This window comes from Cajanus cajan, chromosome 4 (genome assembly GCF_000230855.2).
Source record: "Cajanus cajan strain Asha chromosome 4, NIPB_CcT2T_4, whole genome shotgun sequence".
Classification (NCBI taxonomy): Eukaryota; Viridiplantae; Streptophyta; class Magnoliopsida; order Fabales; family Fabaceae; genus Cajanus; species Cajanus cajan.
Window position 1 is genome coordinate 34,834,091 of NC_138520.1, and position 23,207 is coordinate 34,857,297.

A 23,207-nucleotide genomic window follows, 5' to 3' on the forward strand; every position below is an offset into this window, starting at 1 on the left:
AAGAAGAAAAGAAAACCGAGGAAAAAGAATCCGAGGAGGAGACAGACGAGCTGTTAAAGTTTATCCGACAGAGCGAGTACTCCATCGTGGATCAACTTCATAGGACGCCAGCAAAGATTACGCTGTTGTCGTTGATCCTAAGTTCCGAACCGCATCGGCAAGCTCTGTCGAAAGTCTTGAACGAGGCATACGTGTCGCACACTATCTCCCAAGACGAGTTTGAGGGGATTGTTAGTCACATCAAGGCTAATGATCACCTCACCTTCATCGATGAAGAAATCCCCGCCGAGGGATCAAACCACAACAAGCCCTTGCACATCTCTATAAAGTGCAAGGAGTATCACATCGCTAAAGTCTTGGTAGATAATGGATCTTCCTTGAATGTGATGCCAAAAAGAACGCTCAAGCAATTGGCAATCAAGGGAGTCCAAATGCGCCCGAGCAACATGATCGTTCGAGCCTTCGATGGTTCTAAAAGAGAAGTGGTGGGAGAGATCAATCTTCCAATCCAAATTGGACCCACTATCTTCAATGTCGAATTCCAAGTGATGGACATTACTCCCGCATACAGTTGTCTCCTCGGCCGACCTTGGATTCATGATGCGAAAGCTGTACCTTCTACGCTCCACCAGAAAGTCAAATTCATTGTGGGTGACAAGCTGGTGACTGTACAAGCTGAAGATGACATACTCATCAGCAAGCCATCCACCATACCTTATGTGGATGCAGTGGAGGAAGCTCTAGAAACCGCCTTCCAAGCATTGGAAATCGCCAATGTTGAAACGTTTCCCCGAGAAATGAAGAAGGTAGCTCATACGCTCACAAAAGACGGATACTTGCCAAGACAAGAATTAGGCAAGGACTCCCAAGGAATCCCGGAGCTACCCATTATCAAAGACAATCCGGGGAAACAAGGGTTAAGATACAACCCTAACAAAGATCAAAGGACGAAGAGAAACCAAGATCCTTCTCGACGTTCTTTAAGCCAGATCTTTAGGAAGGCTGGTTCACAAACGTCAAGGCCAGCTGTTGTCATCAAGTGTCCTTCTCCTTCCGATAGGGATGTATAGACTCAGTGACTATTAGAGATCACTCCTCGGGGACAGCCCGACCCCCGAGCCTCGATAGGGCACATGTTTCCACTATGATTATAATAAAATCATTCTTCATTATTTCTTATTGCTTCTTTTCTCGCTTGCAATAAAATTCTAGACCACATTATTTTAACCCTGTTTGAATAAACATGAATGAGGTTAAAATCATCTTAATAATAATAAACCCACATCATTTTTATGTGGAAGTGTGTGTGTCAACTTGGAGCACCTTTTCTTGGCCTCAATAAGTGCCATCATGGATAAAGAAATCCTAAAGAGCAAAAGACCCGCTAGGAATCCCACAAAAGGGTGACCTAGGCAAAAGTTAGGGTTACAAAATAAGACCAAAAGACCCGCTAGGAATCCCACAAAAGGGTGACCTAGGCAAAAGTTAGGGTTACAAAATAATGAACAAAAACAAAAGCCCGCTAAGACATCACAAATGGGTGTTTTAGGCAAAAGTTAGGGCCGTCAAAAAAAGAAAAAAAAAACAACAACAAAATAAATCCATGATGGTACCATCAATTGAATTCAACAAGGGGCTCAAGAAAAGCTATCCAAGTTGTCAAAGCACAATCATTAATAACAAAGATGTGCTTAACCTCATAAGTGTTTAATCGAACAAGCCTAAACACATAAGCCTACCATGGCCAGCCATTCTTACAAAAACCATTTTTCAAAAATAAAATAATCCCCTCTAAAACACAAACTTTTGAAAATATATATCCTTTCCTTCTTTTCTCTCTTGTCCCAACGATTTTTGAATAATCTAGTGGAAACATGGAGATATAGTGGTCAATAGGAGGGTTGACACATCTTCTAAAGAAAGGGAAGAATCATTTGGTTGATGACACCAAAATCAAATATGCATCATTCCTCGGTAACAGAAATCGGCAGAGCACAGTCCGTCTGGAGGAATGGCAAAATCCAAACACAAAAACGCATCGGTTAATTCTTTTGAAAAAAGAATCAAATAGAATTAGGTGCATCATACTGCATACATGCATACAGATGATAGGTGTACTGGAAGATCACTTATTCTCTGTTTATTGAAAAAACAAAATATATAAACTTCAGAAAAAACAATACGCCCGTATCATGTTCAGTACGCCCGTACCAAAATTAGGGTTATGAACAAATTTTCAATTCAATACGGGCATACTGAAATGGATGCGGCCGTATTGGCCATAAAGAAATTTTCAAAGACCTCGTCATGAGGCAACTACATAAATTAGAAAAAATAGGAAAAATTGCTTGTGTATGACAGCAGCAAACAAAATGCAAAGATTCAGAAAATCAACAGCGTCATACAAAATAACTGAGCCTGGAGAGGCTTGCCGAAAGAATACTCTCAGAATAATTGAGCCTGGAGAGGCTTGCCGAAAGAATACTCTCAAAATAACTGAGCCTGGAGAGGCTTGCCGAAAGAATACTCTCTCAAAATAACTGAGCCTGGAGAGGCTTGCCGAAAGAATACTCTCAAAATAACTGAGCCTGGAGAGGCTTGCCGAAAGAATACTCTCTCAAAATAACTGAGCCTGGAGAGGCTTGCCGAAAGAATACTCTCTCAAAATAACTGAGCCTGGAGAGGCTCGCCGAAATAATACTCTCTCAAAATAACTGAGCCTGGAGAGGCTCGCCGAAATAATACTCTCTCAGAATAACTGAGACATTTCTATACAGAAAAAGCCAAAACCAACAAAAAAAGGCAAAAATACAGAAATCAACAAAAATACAGAAAAAGCCGAACTCAACAAAAAAGGCAAAAACACAGAAAAAGCCAAAATCAACAAAAAAGGCAAAAACACAGAAAAAGCCAAAATCGAAAAAAGGGCAAAATACAGAAAATCCAACAAATCATACAGAATAATTGAGCCTGGAGAGGCTCGCCGAAATAATACTCTCTCAGAATAACTGAGCCTGGAGAGGCTTGCCTAAATAATACTCCCTCAGAATATTTGAGCCTGGAGAGGCTTGCAGAAATAATACTCTCAGAATATTTGAGCCTGGAGAGGCTTGCTGAAATAATACTCTTTCAGAATAATTGAGCCTGGAGAGGCTTGCTGAAATAATACTCTTTCAGAATAATTGAGCCTGGAGAGGCTTGCAGAAATAATACTTCCTCAGAATAACTAAAGCCTGGAGAGGCTTGCAGAAATAATACTCCCCTAACTGTACAGAATAAATGAGCCTGGAGAGGCTCGCAGAAATAATACTCCCCAGAGAAACCTCAACTCAAGCTCACGGAACGAATTCCCAGCGAGAGCTATCAAAGCAAAATCGACGCAATCCCCAATGGAAGTGCGATCATCCAAACAGTATATACAAGTCAAAGGACTTAACACTTCCTCAGTGGAAGATAGCTCTCCGACTCAAAGCGCTGAGTGAGGCCAAGCCTGCAGAGGCTTCCTAAATAATACTCTGGGATACATAAGATCCCTCATTCCCCAATCGCCTACTCAGAGGCATCCCTGCAAAAGGAGAAAAATCAAAAAATATCAATAAATATTCCCCAAGCGGAATCCGGCACTCAGCCAAACACTGAACCCCAATTCCTCAGTCGCCTACATAAGAGGCACTCCTTCAAAAGGAAAAATCATAAAAAGATCAATAATCATTCCCCAAGTGGAATCCGGCTCTCAGCCTATCATTGAACATCAAGATGATCTGCCTAACAGAAGAGGCCAATCACAACCAATGACAAAATCCCCTGGCGGATAACAGCCTACACAGAGGCAACAAAATCCAGAAAATCAAAAAGAGATACCCGAATAAGGATAAACCGGGATACTCCACCAACGTCAAAGGACGTCAGCCAAACATAAGGCATCGCTCAAACTCAGAGAGAAAGAGCATCTGTGTCTATACCCCAAGGAGTCAGAAATTCCCCAAGGGTACCAACAATGCAATGCAAGTTGGGGCATAGGAACATGTGAATGACTGCACATCCCCTAGACGGATCCCTGCGTTATCCAGCCCTCAGTGGCACAAAAATCAAAAATAATCGTCGAAACAGCATCGTGGACTGTGGAGACAAAATCAACATCCAGAATCCCCAGCGGATAACAGCCTACACAGAGGCAGCAAAAAATCAGAAAATCAAAAAGAGTTACCCGAACAAGGATAACCGGGATACTCCACCAACGTCGAAAGGACGTCAGCCAATCATAAGGCACCGCTCACATCAGAAAGAGCATCTTTGTGTCTATACCCCAAGGAGTCAGAAATTCCCCAAGGGTACCAACAATGCAATGCAAGTTGGGGCACAGGAACCTGTGAATGACTGCACATCCCCTAGACGGATCCCTGCGTTATCCAGCCCTCAGCGGCACAAAAATCAAAAAACAACCGTCGAAGCAGCATCGTGGACTGTGGAGACAAAATCATCACGAATCCCTGGAAAGGAGATATTCACGCTACCCCGTCGTCACAAACACGGAGGTATGCAGCTTCCGGCTCGGACAATGAGCGAAGCTATCTCTGAAAAAGGGTACTCACCGCCTACCGTTGTCATAAAGGTACTTAGCTTCCGGCTCGAACAAAGAGTGAAGCTAAGCCTGGAGAGACGGTACTTACAGCTTCCAGCTTGGGCAACAAGCAAAGCAAGGCCTGGAGAGGCAAAACTCATACTGCTCACCGTCGTCACAAAGGTGTTTAGCTTCCGGCTCGAACAAAGAGTGAAGTTAAGCCTGGAGAGACGGTACTTACAGCTTCCAGCTTGGGCAACAAGCAAAGCGAGGCCTGGAGAGGCAAAACTCATACTGCTCACCGTCGTCACAAAGGTGTTTAGCTTCCGGCTCGAACAAAGAGTGAAGTTAAGCCTGGAGAGACGGTACTTACAGCTTCCAGCTTGGGCAACAAGCAAAGCAAGGCCTGGAGAGGCAAAACTCATACTGCTCACCGTCGTCACAAGGGTACTTAGCTTCCGGCTCGAACAAAGAGTGAAGTTAAGCCTGGAGAGACGGTACTTACGGCTTCCAGCTTGGACAACAAGCAAAGCAAGGCCTGGAGAGGCAAAACTCATACTGCTCACCGTCGTCACAAGGGTACTTAGCTTCCGGCTCGAACAAAGAGTGAAGTTAAGCCTGGAGAGACGGTACTCACAGCTTCCAGCTTGGGCAACAAGCAAAGCAAGGCCTGGAGAGGCAAAACTCACACTGCTCACCGTCGTCGTAAAGGTGCTTGGTTTCCGGCTCGAACAAAGAGTGAAGCTAAGCATGGAGAGGCGGTACTCAACCATCAGCGTCATCAGAGGTGCGTTGATGTCCAACTTCCGGCTCGAGCGTCGAGTGAAGTTGACCTTGGAGAAGGTAAACTCAGCTACCGAGGATGTCAGAAGCGCCGAGGTATGCACCCACCTGGAGAGGCTACTCAACATTTTCCCACCGGAAGACGCTACAAGTCAGAAGGTCGGCACAATACTCGGACAATTGGGTCAACTCCTTTACTTGTCAGCCGATACACCAAGAGGCCGTCCGACTAAGTAAAGGGGGGGCAGCTGTAGACCCCTAAAATTGTCCGGGTCGGAAATAAAGCTTGAAGACTCTCGAAGACTGAAGGATAATCAACCAGAAGGACTCCTCGAAGGCCCTAGGAGGGTTCTCTGTAGGTCCAGAGGTCTTAGAATAGCTCAAAATAAAGAAGTGGAGGGAAAAAGCCCAATACGGCCGTACTGAACTCAATACGGCCGTATTGAAGCTTCAATACGGCCATACTGAAGTCAGTACGACCGTATTGACACTTCAATACGACCGCTGCGAACTCAATACGGGCGTATTGAAATTTCTGACTTTCAATACGACCGTATTGAACCCCAATACGACCGTATTGAAGTTCAAAAATTTCAATACGGCCGTATTGGCCCTGTAGGCCGTACTGCGCCTATTCCCTATAAATATGACGTCAATTGGACGTCATTCGACACTTTTTCACTCAGTTTTGACTCCCTCCTTGAGTATTCTGGGGTTTTTGAGCAGTGTTCTGCCCTAGAAATCTCTCTGGGAGTCGATCCGACGAAGTTCTGGAATTCCGAGCACTTAGCTTGGAAGATTCGAACCTAGTCGAGGGGAAATCTCTTTGATTCCCTTAGTTAAAATTTTGTTCTAGGAGAGCGAGGAGCGGGCTTGTAGAGCGAGGGAACGCCAAAACGCTTCCCAGTTCATTTTTTATAAAAAGCACGCTTCAAGAGGTTTCCCTTCAATCCTTCCTTTTACTGCTTTCTGTGTGCATATTTAAACTGTCATCATGTAGATAGTCAATTCATAATTGTTTAGAATAAATAGGGGTAATTTAGTAATTTTACGCTATTATTTTAGAAATAATCTGTCATAGGGAACCCGAAAGGGGCGCTGTGGGGTGCTAACACCTTCCCCACGCGTAACCGACTCCCTTACCCAACTCTGGTTGTAATGGCCAAAGTTGATTTATAAAATCAATTGCCTTATCCCTTTTTCCAATGTTTTGAGTAAAACATTGGTGGCGACTTCACGAACCCTCCTTTTGCGAAAACCACTAATCCATGGAGGGTCCCGCTTGGGATTAATATGGATTGGTGAGACATTTAATAAATAAATTGGATAAGATCGACAAGGTCTCAGTTTGAGAACAAGTCGTTCTAATAATCCAATACATTTTCAAAACTAAAATAAAAGCGAGCTCGACCGTCTTCGCGACCGCCGAGGCCCGTTTGGGCCGGTGGCGACAACTGTCGCAAAATGGCTGCATACGCCACAAATGAAAAGCTCTTGATCCACTGTTTCCAAGAGAGCTTAGCTGAAACCGCGCTCAACTGGTATATGCAGCTAGACGGAAATCTAGTACATACATGGAGGCAGTTGGCCGACGCCTTTCTCAAGCGCTACAAATACAACATCGACCTAACACCCGATAGGTCAGATCTTCAAGCCTTGAGTAAGAATAATGATGAATCTTTCAAGGCGTACGCCCAACGTTGGAGGGAGTTGGCGGCACAGATAGAGCCCCCGCTGTCGGATAAGGAGACGGTGTCCTTATTCATCAACTCGTTGACTGGTCCCTATTACGATAAAATGATAGGGAACACAACGACACTCTTCTCGGACATCATCACCATAGGAGAAAGGGTGGAACAAGGACTTAAGAGTGGGAAGCTGGCTAAGCCTTCCCAATCATATGAAGCTAAGAAGGCCTTTGGGAAGAAGAAGGAAGGAGGAGTCAACGCTGTAACCATTGCTCCGTCTTCTTCCGCTTCGAAGTCAGGCAAATCGCAAAACAACTCTGTGAAGAAGTTTGATAGACTTCCGACCACTTACAGCGATCTCCTGCCGAAGCTAGTAGAGGCGCGTCTTATAGCTTACATTCCACCAAAGAAGGTGAATCCACCCTACCCCGATTGGTACAATCCACAAGACAAATGTCTATACCACTCGGGGGCACAAGGGCATTCAACGGAGAACTGCCGAGCTCTCAAGTATAAGGTCCAAGACCTTATCGACGCTGGGTGGGTCACTTTCGATTCGACGGCGCCCGACGTGAGCAAGAATCCTCTACCGCAGCAGGAGTAGAGAGAAGGGCAAGCCATGATAGGGCCCCTCCACATTTTTTCTTTTAGGGACTCATGATCAGTACCTGAGATCATGAAGACCTTTTCATGTAAATAAAGGGTTTTGTACAGTTTTACACTCATATATCAATAAAAAGGCATTTTTCACACATTATTCTCTCATTTTGTTCTATTCTCTCTCTCTCATTAATATTAATAAACTCTAAACCTAAACAGAACCAATAAATAATTATGTCTGTGATTGCTCGCTCTGACCGGGATCCGAAAGCCGAGGGTGAATGGGTTGAGTTGGACAGTGATGAGGAGACTATCTCTCTGGATCTGCAAAGACTGCTAGATCAAGAAGCTCGTCTACTCCAACCGAATCAAGAAGAATTGGAGACCGTGAATTTGGGGCAGGGTCAAGAATTGAAAGAGGTCAACATTGGGACCCGTATCAGTGATGGAATAAAAACGCAATTAATTCAATTATTGAGGGAATACAAGGATGTATTTGCATGGTCGTACCATGATATGCCCGGGTTGGACTCCAACATTGTCGAACACAAGTTGCCCTTAAAAGAGGGGTTTCGACCTATTAAGCAAAAGCTTCGACGAATCAAGCCCGAATGGTCGTTAAAGATTAAGGAGGAGGTAGAAAAACAATTGGACGCGGGATTCTTGGTTGTATCCCAGTATCCTGAATGGCTGGCTAACATTGTGTCAGTCGTTAAAAAGAACGGGAAGGTTAGAGTGTGTGTTGATTATAGGGATTTGAATCGTGCCAGTCCAAAGGACGATTTTCCCTTGCCACATATTGATACACTCGTGGATCACACCGCCACAAACACACTCTATTCCTTTATGGATGGATACTCGGGGTATAATCAAATCAAGATGAATATAGAAGACCGCGAGAAAACTTCTTTCATTACACCCTGGGGGACTTTCTGCTACAGGGTGATGCCTTTTGGACTTAAAAATGCGGGTGCCACCTACCAACGAGCGATGGTGACACTATTCCACGATATGATCCACAAAGAAATTGAAGTATACGTGGATGACATGATCGCAAAGTCAAAAGACGAAATGGACCACATCCAATATTTGAGAAAATTATTCAATCGGCTTCGTAAGTATCAGCTTAAGCTAAACCCGGCTAAGTGTACTTTCGGAGTTCGGTCGGGTAAGCTTCTTGGGTTCATCGTCAGTGAAAAAGGCATAGAGGTTGACCCCGATAAAGTAAAGGCAATAATGGAAATGCCTCCTCCTAAAACTGAGAAAGAAATTAGAGGATTCCTCGGCAGGGTGAACTACGTCGCAAGGTTCATCGCACAGTTGACTGACACGTGCAAACCAATATTCAAGCTGTTGCGCAAGAATCATTCCGAAACTTGGGATGAGAATTGTCAATGAGCTTTTGACAAAGTCAAACAGTGCTTGGCCAATCCACCAATATTGGTGCCACCTGTCGAGGGAAGGCCATTAATCCTCTATCTGACAGTGCTTGATGAGTCCATGGGAGCCGTGCTAGGGCAACAGGACGAAACTGGAAAGAAAGAACAAGCCATCTACTACCTGAGCAAAAAGTTCCTTGATTATGAAATCCGCTACACGCCATTAGAAAAGACTTGCTGTGCGTTGGCGTGGGCAACACAAAGGCTCAGGCAGTACATGATAAGGCATACTACTTGGTTGGTTTCCAAAATGGATCCAATTAAGTATGTGTTCGATAAGCCAATAATCACTGGGAAGATCGCCCGATGGCAAGTACAATTATCAGAATTTGACATCATACATGTCACACAAAAAGCCATCAAGGGTAGTACCCTAGCTGATTACCTAGCACACGGGCCGACCAATGATTACCAATCCCTTCAGGATGATTTCCCCGATGAGCATATAATGAGTATACAACATGAAGAACCAAAAGATGATGCGTGGACCATGTATTTTGATGGAGCATCCAACATGCTTGGACAGGGGATTGGGACAGTGTTAATCTCCCCACAAGGAAAGCATATCCCTCTAACAGCAAGACTCAATTTCGACTGTACAAATAACATGGCCGAATACGAAGCTTGCGCGTTAGGAATCCAAGCAGCAATCAACAATGGTATCCTAAAGCTCAAAGTATTTGGAGATTCGGCTTTAGTCATTCACCAACTGCGAGGTGACTGGGAAGTCCGAAATCCTAAACTGATACCATATGTTGAGCATATCAAAGATTTGACACAATTCTTCCAAAGTGTCATCTTTGAATACATTCCAAGGGAGGAGAATCAGTTTGCTGACGCCCTTGCTACACTATCATCGATGTTCGCCTTGGATAAGGAGCATGAAATGCCCATCATCAATATCCGGCGGCACGATAAGCAAGCGTTCTGCCTACTGATAGATGAAGCTGTTGACGATCATCTATGGTTCCATGACATCAAACAATATCTGTCAAAAGGGGAATATCCTGATATGGCTAGTGATAATGATAAAAAGCATATCCGAAGAAGGGCCATGGGATTTCTGTTGATTGGAGAAACCCTCTACAAAAAGAATTATGACTCGGTCTTGTTGAGATGTATAGACCAAGTCGAAGCTCAAAATGTAATCAAAGAAATACATGAGGGGGTTTTCGGTACCCATATTCCCGGGCCTGCAATGGCTAAGAAAATCCTCAGAGCAGGATATTATTGGTCGACCATTGAAAGGGATTGTTACCAATACGTCCGGAAATGCCACAAATGTCAAGCATATGCCGACAACATTCATGTCCCACCAACGCCACTCAATGTTTTGGCTTCACCATGGCCATTCGCAATGTGGGGCATGGATGTTATTGGACCCATCGAGCCAAAAGCATCCAACGGACATAGGTTCATCCTTGTGGCCATTGACTATTTCACTAAATGGGTAGAAGCGGCATCGTATGCTCATGTGACCCGAAAGGTGGTAACATCTTTCATAAGGAAGAACATCATATGCAGATACGGTATTCCCGATAAGATCATCACTGATAATGGATCCAATTTGAACAATAAGATGGTGGAAGAATTGTGCAAAGAGTTCAAAATTCAGCACCATAACTCTTCCCCATATCGACCAAAGATGAATGGGGCAGTCGAGGCAGCCAATAAGAATATCAAGACGATAGTACAAAAGATGGTTGTCTCATTCAAAGACTGGCACGAGATGCTACCCTTCGCTCTCCATGGTTATAGGACTTCAGTACGTACATCCACAGGAGCTACTCCATTCTCCCTTGTTTATGGAATGGAGGCAGTTCTGCCGGTTGAAGTCGAGATACCTTCTCTGAGAGTAATCATGGAAGCAAAACTTTCCGAGGCAGAATGGGTTCAAAGTCGATATAACCAATTGAACCTTATCGAAGAAAAACGACTGAACGCTATATGCCATGGTCAAGCCTACCAAAGGAAGATCAAAAAGGCTTTTGACAAGAAAGTCCATCCTCGAATCTACCATGAGGGAGAGCTGGTGATGAAGAAATTGCTACCAGCTCAAAAGGACAAAATCGGAAAGTGGGCCCCAAATTACGAAGGACCATATGTGGTGAAGCGAGCCTTCTCTGGAGGAGCATTGATTCTCACAGACATGGACGGAGAAGAACTTCGATACCCAGTCAATGCTGACGTGGTAAAGAAGTATTATGCTTGAAGACGTTGCTTGCATCAGCCCGCTAGGATGAAAACCCAAAAAGGGCATCCTAGGCAAAAGTTAGGGCAAAACAAAAAGCCCGCCAGTACAAGGGTACTAGGCAAAACAAAGGCAAAATTATCCCCGCTAGGACACGTCCTAGGCAAAAATTAGGGGCAAAAGAATAAGATGCAAAAAGTAAAGCAAGCAACGATCACTTGAACTGAAAACCGAAAGGCGGTTCAAGCGATAATCTTCTAGAAGCAAGCGTCTTGCAGTATCTACACTCCTGGCTCAGGCATCTCACCCAAAACGATTAGGGGAACGAGAAGAGCGACAATTACAGATATAATTGTTTAAGCTAAAAATGTATAGCCTACCTTGGCCAGCCTTTCTTCAGAAATTCCTTTTGTAAATCTTTCTGTATAAACATTTGTGAATATCAATAAAATATCCATTTGTTTCTTTGCTCTCTTGACCATGTGATTATGCCTTTGAGTTGGTTTTTCATAAAATTGTACGAAATTCCATTAATAATCGGTCAATAAAAGAAAATTGGAGGGGTTCCTGTAAAATCCATAATCCCCTGCATAAAGGCTCACAAAAATACTCCCTCGCGTCAATGACAGAAAGTCCTCCAAGAAGAAGAGGATAGGGAGAGCCACTCACTTTTCTAAATAAATGAACAAAAATAAAAAATTGTATTGCATTTGTGCATCACACACACATTAGTTGCACATTCAAAAGACCTTATCATGAGGCAACTGCATAAAATAGAAAAATAGAAAATTGTTTGTGTATGACAGCAGCAAGCAAAATACAAAGATTCAGAAAATCAGCAGCATCATACAGAATAATTGAGCCTGGAGAGGCTTGCCGAAAGAATACTCTCAAAATAACTGAGCCTGGAGAGGCTCGCCGAAATAATACTCTCTCAGAATAATTGAGCCTGGAGAGGCTTGCCGAAAGAATACTCTCAAAATAACTGAGCCTAGAGAGGCTCGCCGAAATAATACTCTCTCATAATAACTGAATTTAATTTCTTTAGCAATTTAAATTCTGTACAGAAAAAGCCAAAAAATGAAAAAAGGCAAGGATATAGAAAATCCGACAAACAGTTTATACAGAATAACTGAGCCTGGAGAGGCTTGCCGAAACAATACTCCTCATCCCCCACATCAAAGAATGATTGAGCCTGGAGAGGCTCGCAGAAATAATACTCCCCAGAGAAACCTCAACTCACGCTCTTGGACTCAAAATCCCCAGCAAGAGCTATCAAAGCAAGATCGACGACATTCCCAATGGAAGCACGATCACCCAAGCAGAATATCTAAGTCAAAGGACTTAAACTTCCTCAGTGAAGATAGCTCTCCAACTCAAGTGTCGAGTGAGGCTAAGCCTGTAGAGGCTTCCTAAATAATACTCTGGGATGCATAAGATCCCCAAATCCCCAGTCGCCTACTCAAGAGGCATCCCTGCAAAAGGAGAAAAATAAAAAAATCAATAATCATTCCCCAAGTGGAATCTGGCTCTCAGCCAATCATTGAACGTCAAGCTGATACGCCTAACAGAAGAGGCTAATCAAAATCAACAACAAAATCCCCCAGTGGATAACAGCCTACACAGAGGCAGCAAAATCAGAAAACCAAAAGAGACACCCGAACAAGGATAACCGGGATACTCCACCAACGTCGAAAGGACGTCAGCCAATCATAAGGCACCGCTCACATCAGAAAGAGCATCTTTGTGTCTGCACCCAAAGGAATCAGAAATTCCCCAGTGGGAACCAACTACGCAATGGAAAGTTGGGACACAAGAACCTATGAGTAACTGCACATCCCCTAGACGGATCCCTGCGTTATCCAGCCCTTAGTGGCACAAAATCAAAAAACAACCGTCGAAGCAGCATCGTGGACTGTGGAGACAAAATCATCACGAATCCCTGGAAAGGAGATATTCACGCTACCCCGTCGTCACAAACACGGAGGTATGCAGCTTCCGGCTCGGGCAATGAGCGAAGCTATCTCTGGAAAAGGGGTACTCACCACTTACCGTTGTCACAAAGGTACCTAGCTTCCGGCTCAAACAAAGAGTGAAGCTAAGCCTGGAGAGACGGTACTTACAGCTTCCAGCTTGGGCAACAAGCAAAGCAAGGCCTGGAGAGGCAAAACTCACACTGCTCACCGTCGTCACAAGGATATTTAGCTTCCGGCTCGAACAAAGAGTGAAGCTAAGCCTGGAGAGGCGGTACTCAACCATCAGCGTCATCAGAGGCGCGTTGATGTCCAACTTCCGGCTCGGGCGTCGAGTGAAGTTGACCTTGGAGAAGATAAACTCAGCTACCGAGGATGTCAGAAGCGCCGAGGTATGCACCCACCTGGAGAGGCTACTCAACATTTTTCCACCGGAAGACGCTACAAGTCAGAAGGTCGGCACAATACCCGGACAATTGGGTCAACTCCTTTACTTGTCAGCCGATACACCAAAAGGCCGTCCGACTAAGTAAAGGGGGGGCAGCTGTAGACCCCTAAAATTGTCCGGGTCGGAAATAAAGCTTGAAGACTCTCGAAGACTGAAGGATAATCAGCCAGAAGGACTCCTCGAAGGCCCTAGGAGGGTTCTCTGTAGGTCTAGAGGTCTTAGAATAGCTCAAAATAAGGAAGTGGAGGGAAAAAGCCCAATACGGCCGTACTGAAGTCAATACGACCGTATTGGCACTTCAATACGGTCGTACTGAAGTCAATACGACCGTATTGACACTTCAATACAACCGCAGCGAACTCAATACGGGCGTATTGAAATTTATGAATTTCAATACGACCGTATTGAACTTCAATACGACCGTATTGAAGTTCAAAAATTTCAATACGGCCGTATTGCCCCTGTAGGCCGTATTGCGCCTATTCCCTATAAATATGACGTCAATTGGACGTCATTCCACACTTTTTCACTCAGTTTTGACTCCCTCCTTGAGTATTCTGGGGTTTTTGAGCAGTGTTCTGCCCTAGAAATCTCTCTGGGAGTCGATCCGACGAAGTTCTTGAGCCCCGAGCCATTTTGCTTGAGGATCGAACCTAGTCGAGGGGAAATCTTTTGATTCCCTTAGTTAAAATTTTGTTCTAGGAGAGCGAGGAGCGGGCTTGTAGAGCGAGGGAACGCCAAAACGCTTCCCAGTTCTTTGCAATATATAAAAGCACGCTTCAAGAGGTTTCCTTTCAATCCTTCCTTTTACTGCTTTCTGTGTGCATATTTAAACTATCATCATGTAGATAGTCAATTTATAATCGCTTAGAATAAATAGGGGTAATTTAGTAATTTTATACTGTTCTTTTAAAAAATAATCTGTCATAGGGAACCCGAAAGGGGCGCCGTGGGGTGCTAACACCTTCCCCACGCGTAACCGACTCCCTTACCTAACTCTGGTTGTAATGGCCAAAGTTGATTTTTAAATCAATTGTCGTATCCCTTTTTCCAATGTTTTGAGTAAAACATTGGTGGCGACTCCACGAACCCTCCTTTTGCGAAAACCACTAATCCATGGAGGGTCCCGCTTGGGATTAATGTGGATTGGTGAGACGTTTTAATAAATAAATTGGATAGGATCGACAAGGTCTCAGTTTGAGAACAAGTCGTTCTAATAATCCAATACATTTTCAAAACTAAAATAATAACGAGTCCAACCATCCTTCGCGAATGCCGAAAGCCCGTTTCGGGCCGGTGGCGACACGGATAACAGCCTACACAGAGGCAACAAAATCCAAAAACCCAAAAGAGATACCCGAATAAGGATAACCGGGATACTCCACCATCGTCGAAAGGACGTCAGCCAATCATAAGGCACCGCTCATCTCAGAAAGAGCATCTTCGTGTCTACACCCCAGGGAAACAGAAATTCCTCAATGGGCACCAACTATGCAAAGGAAAGTTGGGACATAAGAACCTATGAGTAACTGCACATCCCCTAGACGGATCCCTGCGTTATCCAGCCCTCAGTGGCACAAAAATCAAAAACAATCGTCAAAGCAGCATCGTGGACTGTGGAGACAAAATCAAAATCAACATCCAGAACCCCCAGTGGATAATAGCCTACACAGAGGCTACAAAATCAGAAAATCAAAGAGAGACACCCGAATAAGGATAACCGGGATACTCCACTTACGTCAAAAGGACGTCAGCCAAACATAAGGCATCGCTCAATTCAAGAAGAGCATCTGTGTCTACACCCCAAGGAGTCAGAAATTCCCCATGGGTACCAACTATGCAAATGCAAGTTGGGGCACAAGAACCTATGAATGACTGCACATCCCCTAGATGGATCCCTGCGTTATCCAGCCCTCAGTGGCACAAAATCAGAAAAACGTCGAAGCAGCATAGTGGACTGTGGAGACAAAACCATCACAGATCCCTGGAGAGGGCAAACTCACATTGCCAACGTCGTCAAGAACACGGAGGCAGACCCTGGGGAGGGCAAACCGCAGACCCTGGAGAGGGCAAACTCAACTGCCTAGGTTGTCAGAAACACCAAAGCAGAGCCTGGAGAGGCGGTACTCACGCTACCAAAGTGTTCAGAAGCACGGAGGTATGCAGCTTCCAGCTCGGGCGGCGAGCGAAGCAAAGCCTGGAGAGGCGATACCCACAACTTCCAGCTCGGGCGTCGAGTGAAGTTGAGCCTGGAGAGGCAGTACTCACAGCTTCCAGCTTGGACGGCAAGCGAAGCTAACCCTGGAGAGGGCAAACTCAACTGCCTAGGATGTCAGAAGCACCGAAGCAGAGCCTGGAGAGGCGGTACTCACAGCTTCCAGCTTGGGCGGCAAGCGAAGCTAACCTTGGAGAGGGCAAACTCAACTGCCTAGGATGTCAGAAGCACCGAAGCAGAGCCTGGAGAGGCGGTACTCACAGCTTCCAGCTTGGGCGGCAAGCGAAGCTAAGTCTGGAGAGACGGTACTCAAAGAAAGTCTGGAGAGACGGTACTCAAAGAAAGTCTGGAGAGACGGTACTCAAGGTCTGGAGAGACAGTACTCAAAGTCTGGAGAGACGGTACTCAAGGTCTGGAGAGACAGTACTCAACCATCAGCGTCGTCAGAGGCACGTTGGTGTTCAACTTCCAGCTCGGGCGTCGAGTGAAGTTGACCCTGGAGAGGGTAAACTTAGCTACCGAGGTTGTCAGAAGCGCCGAGGTATGCAACAACCTGGAGAGGCTACTCAACAATTTTCCACCGGAAGACACTACAAGTCAGAAGGTTGGCACATCACCCGGACAATTGGGTCAACTCCTTTACTTGTCAGCCGATACACCAAAAGGCCGTCCGACTAAGTAAAGGGGGGGCAGCTGTAGACCCCTAAAATTGTCCGGGTCGGAAATAAAGCTTGAAGACTCTCGAAGACTAAAGGAAAGTCAGCCGGAAGGACTCCTAGAAGACCCTGGAAGACCCTAGGATGATTATCTGTAGGTTTAGAGGTCTTAGAGTAGCAAAAAATAAGAAAGTGGAGGGAATGAAGCCCAATACAGCCTCCCAAGAATTCAGTACGGCCGTATTGAACATTTTAAACAACAATACGGCCGCACTGAACTCAATACGGCCGTATTGAAGTTCAATACAGCTGCATTAAACTCAATACGGCTGCACTGAACTTCAATACGGCCGTATTGAGTTTTTTGAACTTCAATACGGCCGTATTGAATTCAATACGGCCGTATTGTAGTTCAAAATTTCAATGTGGACCGTATTGACCCTCATAAACCGTATTGAGCCTCTTCCCTATAAATATGACGTCAATGGGACGTCATTTCACACTTTTACACACAGTTTTGACTCCCTCCTTGAGTATTCTGGGGTTTTTGAGCAGTGTTCTACCCTAGAGATCTCTCTGGGAGTCGATCCGACGAAGTTCTGGAATTCCGAGCATTTAGCTTGGAGATTCGAACCTAGTCGAAGGGAAATCCTCCGGATTTCCATAGTTAAAATTTTATAGGAGGGAGCGAGCGGTCTTGTAGAGGGAGGGAACGCCAAAACGCTTCCCAATTTCTGTCAAGATATATAAGAAAGCACGCTTCAAAGGTTTATCTCTTTAAAGTCCCTTCTTTTACCGCTTTCTGTGTGTACATATTTAAACTGTCATCATGTAGATAGTTAATTTATAATAGCTTAGAATAAAATAGGGGTAATTTAGTAATTTCGCACTATTATTTTTAAAATAATCTGTCATAGGGAACCCGAAAGGGGCGCTGTGGGGTGCTAACACCTTCCCCACGCGTAACCGACTCCCTTACCCGACTCTGGTTGTAATGGCCGAAGTCGATTTTTGAATCGATTGCCTTAATCTTCTTTTTCCAATGTTTTGAGTAAAACATTGGTGGCGACTCCATGAACCCTTCCTTTTTATAAAAACCGCTAATCCATGGAGGGTCCCGCTTAGGATTAACATGGATTGGTGAGCCTTTTAATAAAATTGCTCGTTTGACGAGGTCTCAGTTTGAGAATAAGTCATTCTAGCAATCCATATTTTTAAACAAATAAAAGAGTCCAACCATCCTTCGCGAATGCCGAAAGCCCGTTTCGGGCCGGTGGCGACAATACAGAATAACTGAGCTTGGAGAGGCTTGCCGAAATAATACTCCCTCATCATACAGAATAACTGAGCCTGAAGAGGCTTGCCGAAATAATACTCCCCAATCGTACAGAATAACTGAGCCTGGAGAGGCTTGCCGAAATAATACTCCCCAGAGACATCTCAGCTTGCACTCTTGGGCCGAACTCCCAGTGAAAGCTATCAGCGCAAGATCAGCAAGATTCCCCAATGGAAGCATGATCATCCGAACAGAATATCCGAGTCAAAGGACTTTGACTTCCTCAGTGGAAGATAGCTTTCCAACTAGAGCGACGAGTGAAGCTAAGCCTGAAGAGGCTTTCTAAATAATACTCTGGGATACATAAGATCTTCAATCCCCATTCGCCTACTCAGAGGCACTCCTTCAAAAAAAGAAAAAAATCAAAAACATCAACAACCATTCCCCAAGCGGAATCCGGCACTCAGCCGAACACCAAACATCAAGATAATTCAGCTACTTAGAGGCACTCCTTCAAAAAAAAAAGAAAATCCGAAAAGATCAATAACCATTCCCCAAGCGGAATCCGGCACTCAGCCGAACACCAAACATCAAGATAATTCGCCTACTCAGAGGCACTCCTTCAAAAAGAGAAAATCCAAAAAAGATCAATAATCATTCCCCAAGCGAAATTCGGCATTCAGCCAATCATTGAACGTCAAGATGATCCGCCTAACAGAAGAGGCTAATCAAAATTAACGACAGAATCCCCCAGCGGATAACAGCCTACGCAGAGGCAACAAAACCAAGAAAATCAAAAAGAGTCACCCGAATAAGGATAACCGGGATACTCCACCAACGTCGAAAGGACGTCAGTCAATCATAAGGCATCGCTCACCTCAAAAGGAGCATCTTTGTGTCTGCACCCCCAAGGAATCAGAAATTCCCCAGTGGGCACCAACTACGCAATGGAAAGTTGGGACACAAGAACCTATGAGTAACTGCACATCCCTTAGACGGATCCCTGCGTTATCCAGCCCTCAGTGGCACAAAAATCAAAAACAATCGTCGAAGCAGCATCGTGGACTGTGGAGACAAAATCATCTCAAATCCCTGGAGAGGGCAAACTCACACTGCCAATGTCGTCAGAAACACGGAGGCAGACCCTGGGGAGGGCAAACCGCAGACCCTGGAGAGGGCAAACTCACGCTACCAAAGTGACCAGAAGCATGGAGGTACGCAACCCTGGGGAGGGCAAACCGCAGACCCTGGAGAGGGCAAACTCAGCTGTCAAGGTTGTCAGAAACACCGAGACAGAGCCTGGAGAGGCGGTACTCAGCTACCCCGTCGTCAAAAACACGGAGGTATGCAACCCTGGGGAGGGCAAACCGCAGACCCTGGAGAGGGCAAACTCAACTATCAAGGTTGTCAGAAACACCGAGACAGAGCCTGGAGAGGCGGTACTCAGCTACCCCGTCGTCAGAAACAACGGAGGTATGCAACTGCCAATGTCGTCAGAAACACAGAGGCAGAGCCTGGAGAGGCGGTACTCAGCCACCAACGTCGTCAGAAACACGGAGGTGTGCAACTGCTAACGTCGTCAGAAACACGGAGGCAGAGCCTGGAGAGGCGGTACTCAGCTACCGAGGTTGTCAGAAACACCGAGGTATGCACGAGCCTGGAGAGGCGATGACTAATACTCAACCTGGAGAGGCTACTCAACAATTTTCCACCGGAAGACACTACAAGTCGGAAGGATGGCTTATTCCCCGGACAATTGGGTCAACTCCTTTACTTGTCAACCGGTACACCAAAAAGTCGTTTGACTAAGTAAAGGGGGGGCAGCTGTAGACCCCTAAAATTGTCCGGGTCAGAAATAAGACTCGAAGACTCTCGAAGACCGAAGGAAAGTCAGCCGAAAGGACTCCTGGAAGACCCTGGAAGACCCTAGGATGATTCTTCATAGGTTTAGAAGTCTTAGAGTAGCTTAAAATAAGGATGTGGGAGGATTGGAGCTCAATACGGCCTCCTAGAAGTTCAGTACGGCCGTACTGAACAATTTGAACTACAATACGGCCGTACTGAAACCAATATGGCCGTACTGAATTCAATACGGCCGTACTGTAGTTCAAAACTTCAGTACGGGCCGTATTGATGTCAGAGGCCGTACTGCGCCTCACTCCTATATATAGGACGTCATTTGGACGTCATTCCACACATTTGGACACCTTTTCCATACTTTTGGACCCTCTTGCTGAGTATTCTAGGGTTTTTGAGCAGTGTTCTGCCCTAGAAGTCTCTCCGAGAGCCGATCCGACAAAGTTCTTGAGTTCTGAGCATTTAGCTTGAGGATTCGAACTAGTCGAAGGGAAATCTTTTTTGATTTCCATAGTAAAAATTAATCTTTAGGGAAGGAACGAGCGAGCGTGTAGTGGGAAGGAGCGCCAAAAAGCCTCCTAACGTCCGTTTAAATATATAAAAGCACGCTTCAAAGGTTTCTTTTTCAAATCCTTCCTTTTATTGCTTTCTGATTGTTGCATTGCATTTTTCATCATGTAGATATCTCGTTTATAGTCGTTTCTAATAAATAGGGGTAATTTAGTAATTTTACACTGTTATTTATAAAATAATCCGTCATAGGGAACCTGAAAGGGGCGTTGTGGGGTGCTAACACCTTCCCCGCACGTAACCGACTCCCTTACCCGACTCTGGTTGTAATGGCCAAAGTTGATTTATGAAATCAATTGCCTTATCCCTTTTTCCAATGTTTTGAGAAAAACATTGGTGGCGACTCCAAGAACCCTTCTTTTTGCGAAAACCACTAATCCATGGAGGGTCCCGCTTGGGATTAACATGGATTGGTGAAAGTCATTTAATAAAATTGTTAGTTCGATGAGGTCTCAGTTTGAGAATAAGTCGTTCTAACAATCCATCATTTTTCAAAACTTAAAAAGAGTCCGACCATCGTCGCGAATGCCAAGGTCCGTTTCGGCGGGTGGCGACACCTTTGAATGGACGGAAAAACATAATTTAGCTTTTCAAGAACTTAAACATAAACTTACTCAAGCACCCGTTCTAGCTTTGCCTGATTTTTCTAAAACTTTTGAGCTAGAATGTGATGCTTCAGGTCTTGGCATAGGAGCTGTGTTGTTACAAGGTGGTCACCCCATAGCTTATTTCAGTGAAAAACTTCATGGGGCTGCCTTGAACTACCCTACCTATGACAAGGAGTTATATGCTTTAGTTCGTTCCCTTCAAAATTGGGAACATTACCTTGTGACCAAGGAATTTGTTATCCATAGTGATCATGAATCACTTAAATACTTGAAGGGTCAACATAAATTAAATAAAAGGCATGCAAAATGGGTTGAGTACCTTGAGCAATTTCCTTATGTCATCAAATATAAAAAGGGCTCTACAAATGTAGTTGTTGATGCTTTGTCAAGAAGACATGTTTTATTGAACACCCTAGGTTCTCAAATATTAGGGTTTGATGACATCAAGGAGTTGTATGAGAAAGACCTTGATTTTGCTAAATTTTATTCTTTATGTATTCAAAAACCTTATCAAGGGTACTATATTTCTGAGGGGTGTAGACCCCTAAAATTGTCCGGGTCGGAAATAAAGCTCAAAGACTCTCAAAGACCGAAGGAAAGTCAGCCAGAAGGACTCCTAGAAGACCCTAGGGTGATTCTTTGTAGGTCTAGAGGTCTTAGAGTAGCTTAGAATAAGGGTGTGTGAGGATTGGAGCTCAATACGCCCTCCCAGAGGTTCAGTACGGCCGTATTGAGCTTTTTGAACTACAATACGGCCACACTGAAACCAATACGGCCGTATTGAAGTTTTTGAACTTCAATACGGCCGTATTGAATTCAATACGGTCGTATTGTAGTTCAAAAACTCAATACGGGCCGTATTGACCTCCCAGGCCGTATTGCGCCTCAATCCTATAAATAGGACGTCATTTGCACGTCCTCCCACACTTTTTACACACTTCTGGACCCTCGTGCTGAGTATTCTTGGGTTTTTGAGCTATTCTCTGCCCTAGAAGTCTCTCCGAGAGCCAATCCGACGAAGTTCTTGAGTCATCAGCCATTAGCTTGAGACTCGAACAAGTCGAAGGGAAATCTCTTTGATTTCCATAGTAAAAATTATCTTTAGGGAAAGGAGCGAGCGGACGTGTAGTGGGAAGGAGCGCCAAAAAGCCTCCTAAACTTCGTTTTGAATATATAAAAGCCCGCTTCGAAGGTTTCTTTCCAAATCCCTTCTTTTACCGCTTTTATTTATTGCTTTTTGATTGTTGCATTGCATGTTTAGAGCTTTCATCATGTAAATATTTTACTTATAATCGTTTCTAATAAATGGGGGTAATTTAGTAACTTTACGCTATTATTTATGAAATAATCTGTCATAGGGAACCCGAAAGGGGCGTTGTGGGGTGCTAACACCTTCCTCACACGTAACCAACTCCCTTACCCAACTCTGGTTGTAATGGCCGAAGTTGATTTGCGAAAATCAATTGCCTTATATCTTTTTCCAATGTTTTGAGTAAAACATTGGTGGCGACTCCAAGAACCCCTTCTTTTTGCGAAAACCACTAATCCATGGAGGGTCCCGCTTGGGATTAACATGGATTGGTGAGAGTCATTTAAACAAAATTGTTAGCTCGATGAGGTCTCAGTTTGAGAATAAGTCGTTCTAACAATCCACCATTTTTCAAAACTTAAAAAGAGTCCGACCATCGTCGCGAATGCCAAGGTCCGTTTCGGCGGGTGGCGACAGATGGCGACTCCACTGGGGAAGCCTCGAGAGTCAGTCCCATTTAGTGATGGATTGTTTCTAAAATAATAGTTTAAAATTACTTCATTACCCCTCACTTGTATGATAATATGTTTTATCTAGCTGGCTTTAATAATTGTTACGTGTTTAAATTTTCGCAATTGTTTGAAATATAAACTGCACACAAACCTTTGCACACAACAGTTCCCTCTATACCCGGGGGCATGAGTGGAAAGCCATAGGGAGTGGATGTTAGTACGGCCGGTTGTCGAATGGGTCTATAGGTGCCCGTAGACCGTTGTCGGAAAACATCACTCAAGGTGATAACCATGAACTCGAGTCCGACAGTGCGTTGGAGCTTTCCATCGACTTACGACGAGAGGAATTGGGTCCCTATAATGGGGGCACCTTGGGGGCCTTGGACCGGTGAGAACAGTTAGAACCCCCTTGAATATGCACTTTTCTGCAGGATACCCCTACCTCGTGATTCGCTCGTGACTGTTCGTGGATGAGTGAATTGTTTGTGCATTGTTTATGTGACATTGTTTGAGCATACATTGCATTCTTTAAACATACAACATTCCCTTTTAAAATAAGAATAAATAGGAATAAGAATCTT